Raw genomic sequence first — 11,206 nt, 5'->3', positions numbered from 1 at the left:
TAGCAACACCATGGCAACCACCCCACGACCAAAATATACTTTTTTCATTCATTATTTAGTTTCAATTTAGTCTTTATATTGTATACACCTTTTTATAAACAACTTTAGTAATTTAATTGATATCTGACTCGCTGCCTAAATAAGAAATGAAAAGCTGCAAGCTGCACTTAAAAATAAAGCCATGTTTATATCAATCATACAGTTAGTCCTTAAAAATATTTTCATAAAAACTACAACATTTATCTATTTTTATTGGCATCTTTCAACATGTCTGCATCCATTTTATTCTTCATTCATCATCAATCCCTTCCAAACACTAATTGGTTTATATTTAGGCGCCTGTATGGATTGCATGGCAACCTGCTTTCTGTCTGTTAAGTGTAACATCTTGATTACAGATTCATTTAAGAGGCAAGCAAATCCCTCCAGTGAGAATACACAGAGAATAATGTATTCAAGAAGAGTCACAATTCTCTCATTCAGCAACCTAGTTTTTACTTTGGCTAGGGTACGCTTATTTAAACTGATTGCTAACTTACACAACAACAACAAAAAAATGTTGTTCCTGTCACAAGAGCAATGGTCATGCACTTGCTCTGGGCATCTTGTGGTCTTGTCAGCCTGCATCCAGCTCATTGGCATTAAAATGATTGTAATGAGTCATCTGAATGCTCAGTGTGCCTTTCCTTTGGTTCACTGGTCAGTTTAGCTTTCAGCACTGCAAACTGAGTTTATTATTCTAAAGCTTCTTTAGGCGTCTGGTTTAGTTTCTTAAAGGCTGACAAGCCTCCTATACATCAAGGTACAATTAGTTCTTAAAATAGCTCCTGCTCAAAATAAAGCAGGTTGTGTTATGGTAGCTCTGGAGCTACTGTGACAGCTGCTGTGTGATGTGTTTGTTGCTGCTCTTTAAGAGAGTCTTTGGAGGATTGCTTGTTATTCTTCTGTCTAGATGAAACATTCACAGTGAGCAAAGTGGTTACATGCAATTTTCCCTTTAACGATCTATTTCTACCCGATCGAAACCCTAAAAATTGCTTTGGTTTGTGTAAACTGGATGTGGTTTGATTCATTCAGTCATCTTAAATATTATGTTTTAACTTAATTAAAGTGCCATTTAAAATAACAGCTAATGCATCGTCAGAAAAAAATGGTCAAAAATTGTGTCAAGCACCATGGGGCAGTAAGGTCCTAATTTTGAATGTACCATTTAGGTACAGATATTTGTGTACTTTTAAGGGCACTATTATGCACTCTTTGATACCAATATACACATCTGAGGTACTAAAAATGAACTCAATGGGGCATCTTTAGCCCTGGGTATAGTCGCATGCGCTAGTGTCGAACAGTTGAACTCAAATCAGCATCGTTTATTTGACTCATACACGTGCACTGACATTCGATGCATGCACATTGCAACAAATCACAACAAATGAACCAAACTCTTTATATACTCCTGTCACGGCTAGTCCGTGTCATGTTTTGTTTATTGCACTGATCCGTCTCACCTGGACTCTCATTGACTCATTAAGCCAATACACCACACCTGTCTTATGTTTAATTGTCTTTGTATTTATATGCCTTGTTTCTGTCACACCGGTTGCCGGTAGATTGTCATTGTCGTTACTCTCATGTCTGTTCCCTGTTTTGGATGTTCCTGTGTTTGGTTACCTGTTACTCCTCGTGTTATTATTTCCAGTTTTATCATTAAATGTTATTTATATTTTGAACTCTGCGTTTGCGTCCTGTCACTCCAACCCTGTCGTGACAGAATCTACCGGCCAGCACTGGACGCAGCGGGTTCACGGAGGGCGGCTCCCCCAGGAGTTTCGTCGAGGGGGAGTAGTGACATCGGGGTGTATTCCCCATCAGCCCCGATGTCTCTTGGGGACCACCGTGAGCGATCGCTCGCTCCCGCAAGCATGCGGGAGGAGGATCGGCCCAGGCGGTCCCCCAACGGTTGAGTCGTCGTCGACGGTCCCTCGGAGGACCACCAGCCTGCTCGCAGGGGATCCAGAACGGACCACGCCCGATCATTTCCCCGGGGTGGCTACCGAGAGAGGGTCTCCGTTTCCGCAAGGGGATGGGAGATGACTTCCGGGGGCAGCTGAGCGTCGACGATTCCCAGGAGGGGGGTCATTTGTCTGCCTCGGTTCTCGGAGCGATCGCTCCGGTTCTCCTGGCGCAGTCCGGCCAACCGTTCCTGTTGGTCTCGGCCCGGCGGCTGCAGGCTTCGCCAGGGTCCCCAAGCCCTCCACCCCTCCCTTGGACTCTTGCTACCAGACTTTATTTTTGTTTTGTGTTTATTTGAGTGTCTGGTAGCCACTCGTAGAGGGAGGGGTTATGTCACGGCTAGTCCGTGTCATGTTTTGTGTATTGCACTGATTCGTCTCACCTGGACTCTCATTGACTCATTAAGCCAATACACCACACCTGTCTTATGTTTAATTGTCTTTGTATTTATATGCCTTGTTTCTGTCACACCGGTTGCCGGTAGATTGTCATTGTCGTTACTCTCATGTCTGTTCCCTGTTTTGGATGTTCCTGTTTTTGGTTACCTGTTACTCCTCGTGTTATTATTTCCAGTTTTATCATTAAATGTTATTTATATTTTGAACTCTGCGTTTGCGTCCTGTCACTCCAACCCTGTCGTGACAACTCCTGTACACACATGCACAACCTACATGTATAACGAAAGTTTTTCAAAAATCTGCGGGAGCGCTCTCGCAAATGCGTAAAAAAAACTATAAAACTAAAACACTATAATTTGACCTTTATACTTTGGGTTCAACCCTATATCACGAAATTGCGTGACTATTTCACGCATGGACCAGCGTGAAAATGTCACGCTTTGCCGCGTTTCAGCGTGAGCATGTCACGCTTTCTGTTTGTCACTGTCACGTATTGGTTACTCAACTTTTTTGTCCTATTTTCAAACCATTGTCGCTTGTGTTATATGTCACTTTAAGTATTTGTCACTTTAAGTATTGGTTTATAAAAAAAAAAGATACAATACTTATTCTTTTATATTTTCTAAACTTCAACTAATTGTCGCCTGACGTTGGGGTTAGAGTTTGTTTAGGTAAGGATGTCATTTTATGTAAATCTAACCCAAACCAAAGCGACAATGGTAAGAAATTAGGACAAAAAAGTTGAGTAACCAATACGTGACAGTGACACAAACAGAAAGCGTGACATGCTCACGCTCAAACGCGGCAAAGCGTGACATTTTCACGCTGGTCCATGCGTGAAATAGTCACGCAATTTCGTGATACTGGGTTGTTGGGTTAGACAATGTTATTAATATTGAACTTTATATAAACACTAACCAAACCCAACCAGAATTTATAATAAAAACAAATATCATTTTATGGTAATTTTTTACAGTAGGGTTGTATTTGTTAACATTAATTATGCATTGGACCATGAACTAACAATAAACAATATAAAGAGTTTGGTTCCAAAATGAGATACTAGTTAGCTGTATTGTTTTAGTTATGAGGGCTTAAATAAAAAAAAACTGCAGTTTGATTGATATAAATTGGAATACACAATAATAAATAAATAAATAAAAACTCATTCTCATTTTGAAACCAAACTCTTCATATATTTATACAACATTTGATATTTGTTAGTGTTACATTAGTTAGTGTAATAAAAATACAATTGTTCATGGTTTTCTCATGTTATTCATGTTTGTTCATTGTGCATTAATGTTAACAAACGCAACTTTTGATTTAAAAAATGTATCAACCATTAACATTTACCAAGATTAATAAGTTCTGTAATGATGTTAACTGTAAGTTAATGCAAACTAGCTAATTAATGTTGAATGAAACTTTATTGCAAAAGTGTCGCAGTTGGTAAGTAAAACTGCATCAGATGTCTGTGTTTTGTTGGCAATACGTGCATATTATGTAAACAACATGAATGTAGTGAATCATAAGTTATCCAGAGATAGTGGGATAATGTTTTGTGTGTTGTGTGTGTTGCTCGTGACTCGTTTCTGGGATATCATGTTTTTCCTAAAACATTTGATTGATCTGTCTTTTATAATCTGATAAAACTAAAGACTCTTCAGAGATATGAAGGATGTAATATTACTGTATAGATACTCAAGATTAACATTGAATATTTCATTGATATTTACAGTAATACAACAAACTCTGTTAAAAGAGTATTTGGACTAAAAGAAAAGAGAACACAGCAATGAGCGCGACAGTAAGCAGTTTCACTGTAACATCCCTCTTAAAGTGTCTCAGCTAAAACAACCTGTAATTTGTTTAATGTGACCCTGAGGTCCTGTGCACTCAGCATCTCTGCTAGCAGTTAGAGAAAGACGGCCCTTTAAAAGAGCTGCTTCATTTTCTAATGCCATGACATCCATGCACAGTTTATACTCAATGAGTCTTACATGCGTGTTACACAGTATTCCCTCCTGTTTAAACACTAGTAAATGGCAGATGTTGTGCACAGGCAGTCTAAATGCAAGAGTAGCATTTAATACAGTGTTTGACATTCAAAATGTCTTTATTACAGACAGTGATGCAAATAATTTTAAAATATGTGTGTTTCTCTATTGCAGTGTAAAGATTTTAAACTAGACAAGAATGTATACTGATAGATATGTTAATAACTACTGTATCTGTACCAGAACCATAAAATTAAATATTAAAAATGTGTATGGTAAATAATATAATAGTGTAAGTAGTAAAACAATACAAATACAAACTGGGCAGAAAAACATTTAAGTTTAGAAACATAATGAGTCCCCCTCCCTTGCCTCACAGTGGTTTGGTCCATTGCTTGCTTTCTCCCTTTATCTCATTTATACACACAAGTCCTGCTGTAAATCGGCTGTCAAAGCTATTTTATTCACTTTAAACATCAGATGAAGTGATTATTTTCTCTTTAATACAGATTATTATTATTATTAAATTATTCATGACATAAATAGTGATAACCGATGTATTTTTCCATAAATCCACTATGTTAGAGATTATAACGTAACAGTCATTAGGTTTAAAATTAACTTAAAATTTCATTGGTGGCTCGATTGTTAACAACTTTAAAAACATTGCAATAAATAAATGGTTTCAAAGAAGAATATAAGCCTTTTCTGTGAACAAATCCTCTATTAGTTTCCACCTACAAAAATTGCTTTGGAGTAATTTTGTGTGTATTGTTCACTGGTAGATGAAATTTATGCCAGTGAAGAAAACTATAACATCAGATAGTGGCACTCATTACTGAAAGTTTTAATGCAAATAAAACAAATTTATAACTGTGTAGCAGTGGTGTAGTCTACGTGATACGCAGGTATACGCCGTATACCCACTAGAAATTGTCAAGGATTTCCGTATACCCACTAGAAATAGCTTGAGGATGCGTAACAGCATGGTTTTCTGACATTTCAAACTTTTAGTCATAATTCAGATGTAAAGCACTGACCAGTAGCATGCTACACTTGCTATTTTAGCGGGTTGAACTGCATATATATATTAGGCTATATATTTGGTGTGTTTGAATTCCTGCCGAACTGCGCGATCCGATTCGCGTATGAAATCAAATTACCATAGCGGCGCGAAAGTAACTGGGGAGCAGACTGGTGTGTGGCACCAGATGAACCCACAGGCGAGTGACAGCAAAGTACCGCGATTGCATTTATCACATGGAGAAATCTGCTTTGAATCGCTCTCGCGGTACTTTGACATCACCAAAGGGTCTGCTTAGCGCCAAATGAAGTCGAACCTGCAGTGTAGCTGCTCACGTGACACTGTAAACAAACCATGTGAAGTGAGCGAGTGCTGCAATATAAAATCCGGAGAGTTAACAACGCACATGTGAGTAAACAACATTTAAAACATCAGTCCCGTTTATTACTTTATCTGGAGGTAAGGCTCCAAATGCAATAAAATAAGCCCGTAATTATATCCTGATGGTTTTAGCTTTCAGCATGTTTGCTTGTGGTTCATAGTGTTAAACTTTCCTTCTTTGTGTTAATTTATATATCTACGTTCAAGATGTATATGATCTTAAACTTCTGTGAGGAAATTCATGTCTGCGTTGATGTTCAGTTCAGACTTGCAAATTAAAGATCATTTTCTTCACTTTGGTGTCTAATATTAGGCTACATGATGGTCTTGTAATATAATTAAGTAAAAGCCTATTTTCATTTTTAGACACTGCTTGTATTATATGCATAAAATAAGCTTTTATTTCAATGAGTATGCAAATTAGAGTTAATTCATGGTCATCTTAAATGTGTATTAATTAAAAACATTTACACCATTAAATTACACATGGTAATGTTATCACTAGGTGTCATATAATAGCTATTGAAACAGTGGATATTTTTTCTCCTTCAATGCATGTGTTAGCCACGGATTGAAGATTGTAAACAGTTTATTTAATTTTAATCAACAGTTGAGTAACTTTTGGCCCTGAGTTAGATGTTGATTAACACTAAACCAGTCTAAAAATCCATCCAGTTTCCCCAGCTGTAAACCCATTGACTGTTAAAGTCTTTTTTTTCTTATAATAAACTGACATGTTGATAACACATTCAGTTTATGTGTTTATGAGTACACTTTCAGAATGCTCTCGATTACGTGAAGATCCATACTGTATGCATCTGTAAGTGTGGTGGTGCTTATGGGGTGTTACTCTGGGACGAGTGAGCATAAGGGTGAGAGGGAAAAATCACAGTATACTCACTACAAAAATCTAGACTACACCACTGCTGTGTAGTGCAACACATCTTACATAACGGATGAAAGTATTTCCAGTAAATGACAGCAACTTGACCTTCAGGTGACATCCCAGCGAGCAACAGCCGTCATTTCACCATCTAGGTTAACTATAGACCCAATATAATCCAACTAACCCACGGAAGAATTAAGAGTTATTGGTTTCATTAACAGTGTGATGGTGTGACCAGTGGCGCCCCCAAGGGGGGGCCAGGGGGGCCGCGGCCCCCCCATAAAAGTCACTGGCCCCCCAGTGGCCCCCCCAAACAGAATGAGATTTAAAAATTTTTTTTTTTTTTTTTTTTTTTTTTTAGATTTTTAGATTGAAATAATAGTAGTAATATGTATTAATTAAAATGTACACTAAAAGCACTATGTAAAAAAATAAAATACATTTGTATAATGTGATAAATAGAATACAGCCTTAACCCCTCCCCTCTCCTTTACCCGCGATTACGCGCAGCCGCACTACCATGCATGTGACGTACACGTGACGTCCTGTTCGCTCCAGTTCAGCCATTGCATGCATTACAGAAGAAACTCACAAACTAGTAAGTAAAACTCAGTTAATTTTACGTTACGTTATATAAAGCATATTGTTTCAACTTAGATAATCACTGGATTTAAATTGGGCTGGGGCCATCCGGGGCTAAACCCCGGCACCAGAGACGTCATGCCCATTCAAACTGACCCTCGGTTTTTGAGCCAACTGGATTTTGCATGCAACCTCAAAATCAAAGAAGCATCCATTAATCTGTTGCTTGTCTTTTAATCTGTTTAATATGCGCAATATTATCAATTCTGTGCTGCATCCTTGTCACTTTCACTTGTCATTTTCGCCGCTTTGATCCTGTTAAATTTCTTTATTCTGGCGTCATCAGCTTTGCTGTTGCATTTGGCTATCTGAGGAATTAAAACGTCTAAGAAACACCCACAACATTTCCAAACCCCAGGACGGTAATGTGCAGTTAACCTCCTCTGTGTAGAAAATGTATAGTTTAAAATGTGACCGTCTGGACGTTATATTAGTAGAGATTTCTAGATTTATCTTCTTGGCACAACCCCAAAGTTCGCCAGAGTTCACGGGGGCGCAGAATCACACATGCTCACATACGAGGTAACATTTAATAAAAAAGTCTGTTACTCTAATAATTTTATCTAAACATATTGTTTCAAATCGTTATTGAACATTAAAATCAATCACGTGGCTATAGCTTATGTCATTTTCGTTGTTTATGTACTTTATGGATTTAAAATTACATTAATTTCATAGGATAATGCAGTTGTTTTGCAAAATGCATTAATGACACAATTAGAAGTCATTAAACAAAACGTAAATAAACAAAACATGCCGTTTCAGATGTAAATATGATGCCAATATGTCATTAATCCGATTGAATAGTATTTGATATAAAAGTTAGTCAACACTTTTGTTTTGGAGGTTTTTGCATGAAGGCTGGGGCGCTCAGCTTGTTAGAAATGTAAGTGCCATAGAAAAGACTGAAGAATCTATAATATTTCGTTTGATGTCTGTGTATGCACACATTTCTGTGAGCTGTGCACACTGTGCCCCCTTAAAAAAGCCCGGCACATAGGCTGAAGGTCTCGCTCTACTCTTGCCAGTGTACCCGCTGCACTTGTGCATGTGCACTCGCTGCCTGCGGTGCCGCGAAGGGAATAATGTGTTTCCATTCATTATGGGGCATACTCCACAAACGCAAGTTCAACGATTTGCGCGAGTAGGTTACATACAAAGTCAATTCAAAGACGCAATCAGACAGACGCGTCCTCGCAAGGGGCGATGCGAAATGCCAATGACGCGAATTGGGCTGCGCCATTGCCGAAAACACGCGCTTTTCCCTTCAAACGCGTCTTTGTGTGTATGTGTATGTGTATGTGTATGTGTGTGTGTGAGAGAGAGAGACAGAGAGAGAGAGAGACAGAGAGAGAGATAAGATTGGTGCCCACGTCGAGAAAACTTTATAGAAGACTAGAAACGTGTTAAGGACTAAAGTATGTCACTCATTTAATTACAGTATGTTAACTGGATAACACTGGATATAACTCATTGTATAGTTTAATAAAATAATGTATTTTAAATACACAAATCAAACGATGATCGGTCGATACTCATCTTTGATGGATTGATACTATTCCACCATCTGATCTTTAAATTATTTGCAATTTTTATTTGTCTCTAGTAAATCATATACTAGTAATAAATAAGAATAACTATACAAGTAGCATTAAAAGCAAAGGGAAAACTGTTGACCATTAGATTCAGGCATAATAATTTTTTTAATTGTGCCACCCTAAGATTTATACTGGCCCCTTTGTGCCCCCCCATGAAAACAATCCTGGGGCGCCACTGGGTGTGACCACATTTAAAGTCTCTGTAAAGTCAGATATTAAATACATTTCTAACATTTATAATGTGTTTTGAAGATTGACTTCACATGGACTTTAAAGTGCACCTATTTCAATGCTAAAAAAAAATAAGTGTATTTCATATAATACCATGTGTTTGTGTGGTTTATGGTTAAAAAACAACACCTTTTTTCCACATTGTACATTTTTGTAGCTCCAGATATACTGCTTTCCTGAAATGCATGGATTTTGTACAAAATGCATGGATTTGGAAAGCGTTGTGTCCCTGATTAGCCAACTAATCTGTACGTTGTGATTGGCCTGAATACCTCTGATGTCAGCAGGAAACGTGATGCTCCTTACCACGTTTGAAAGATTCGCTCAATGCAATGCTAACAGGAGTCAAAGCAGGGGGAATTAAGAAAATGTAGACAAGACCGACATCACCAATCCCAGGAAGGAAACCGTTGCTTACAATCAATGTGTAGTCCAAGAAAAGAGATTTAGGTTGGAGACAATAACTTGTGGAAACATTTATTTTGGGGTATGTACTTTTGCATATCGTTAACATGAACTTATACACACTTACACACCAAAGGAAATGTAAAATCGTGAATCGGACCATAGTTGCTCTTTAACACTAAAACAGGACTTACTATTACACAGCACTTTTGTATGACATTCATTCACTTGTTAAGAAAACTAAGGCTCAGGATTTTATTTCAAAGCAAATGAATTTCTTGGGGAACCGAGAACTGGGTTGTTTACATCCTGCATCTCCTGGCATTTAACTTTTTCCCTGCTAGCCTTTTTTTTTAAGTTGCCCGCCAGCATTTTTTGCGATTTTCTCAAAAGTTTCACAAAATGCTTTCCAGGAAAAAAAATCTATAAATATATAAACATACAAATATATAAAATAAAAGAATAGACCCTCTGCTTTTAAACAAACAAACAAAATGGGAAAATAAACTTTAGTTTTTTTGATTTGTTCTCTTTTTACCACCTCTCAAATATGGGTAGTTTTTTTCAAAAATACCAAATTGTAAGCAAAAAGCTGAAATAATTACATTTTGTAAAGGAATTTTGTTGGAGATCAGATTCAGAACGATGACCAAAACATACATGGAGTTTAAAATTAATAGTTTTTGCTTCAGTTTTTTATAAATTGGGTAAGAGTGCCATCTAGTGGGTAATAGGGGAATTACATATTACCGTAAAAACTCAAGGAAATGTTTTCTCTTAATTTGACGAGTTAATTAATGTTAAAAAACTAAAAGTATTTTACATTTAAATCAGAAGCGTAAAGGCATTTGTACACAAAACAAATTAAACTGATGTTTTAGTGCAGTGGTTCTCAAACTTTATAAATCTTTCAATGTTGAAGTTTGCATTGGTACGCCTGATACAGTAGGAGTGTGAGGGAATGATGATGTTCCTCTGAGACCATTTTGCTGTATTTTTTTACTTGTCCAGGAAGGATGGGTCAATATTACAGTAATGAGATGTATTTTGCTTTAACAGTAATATGAAAACGGGGGGAAATCTGCATAACCGCCATGTCAATGTAAAACTGTAATTTTTCAAATGTTTTCAATCTTGGTAAAATTTAAGACATTTTTCATTAAACCACATCTGGAAAAATAATAAACATCTACCTGTATTTGTCTGTCATATGTCTTCTCATGACTGATTTGTCTAGATAAACCTAATAAAAGTAGATGCAGTACACATTGGGCAGCTGGTTTGTACATCAGCAGCTAGAAACATGACATGATTGAAATTGATATTATTGCATTTTAATGTTTTCAATGTCTTATGTGTTCTGTGTAACGAGTCCAAACCATAGCTAAACACCCAACGCTCTGAAGCAGGAAGGAGGTTTTCTATCTAGAAAAGACATCTCATGACATGCACGTCTATAAAGCAGCGCTAAATTGAAACGGGAGAGGTGGTCTTCCATCTTTTGTATCCTCTGCGGTGCGTCTCAAGAGTTTGAGATCACATCAGCGTATCCCCTTTTCTGTGGGAAGAAACCTGAGAGCTGTAAATGTTATGCTTCTGTCACATCTGTTTAAAATCATCTTCCTCGT

The 11,206-nt window shown here is 37.3% G+C and overlaps 1 protein-coding gene across 1 annotated transcript in view; it reads left to right on the top strand.

Annotated features, from left to right (window-relative positions):
- golga7bb (golgin A7 family, member Bb) overlaps positions 1-11,206 on the top strand; it is a 34,212-nt gene that overhangs the window by 2,386 nt on the left and 20,620 nt on the right. The window lies entirely within an intron of this gene.

This window comes from Misgurnus anguillicaudatus, chromosome 11 (assembly GCF_027580225.2).
Source record: "Misgurnus anguillicaudatus chromosome 11, ASM2758022v2, whole genome shotgun sequence".
In the NCBI taxonomy this organism is placed as follows: Eukaryota; Metazoa; Chordata; class Actinopteri; order Cypriniformes; family Cobitidae; genus Misgurnus; species Misgurnus anguillicaudatus.
The sequence above is the reverse complement of the archived record's forward strand: the minus strand, read 5'-3'. Positions and strand labels throughout refer to the sequence as shown.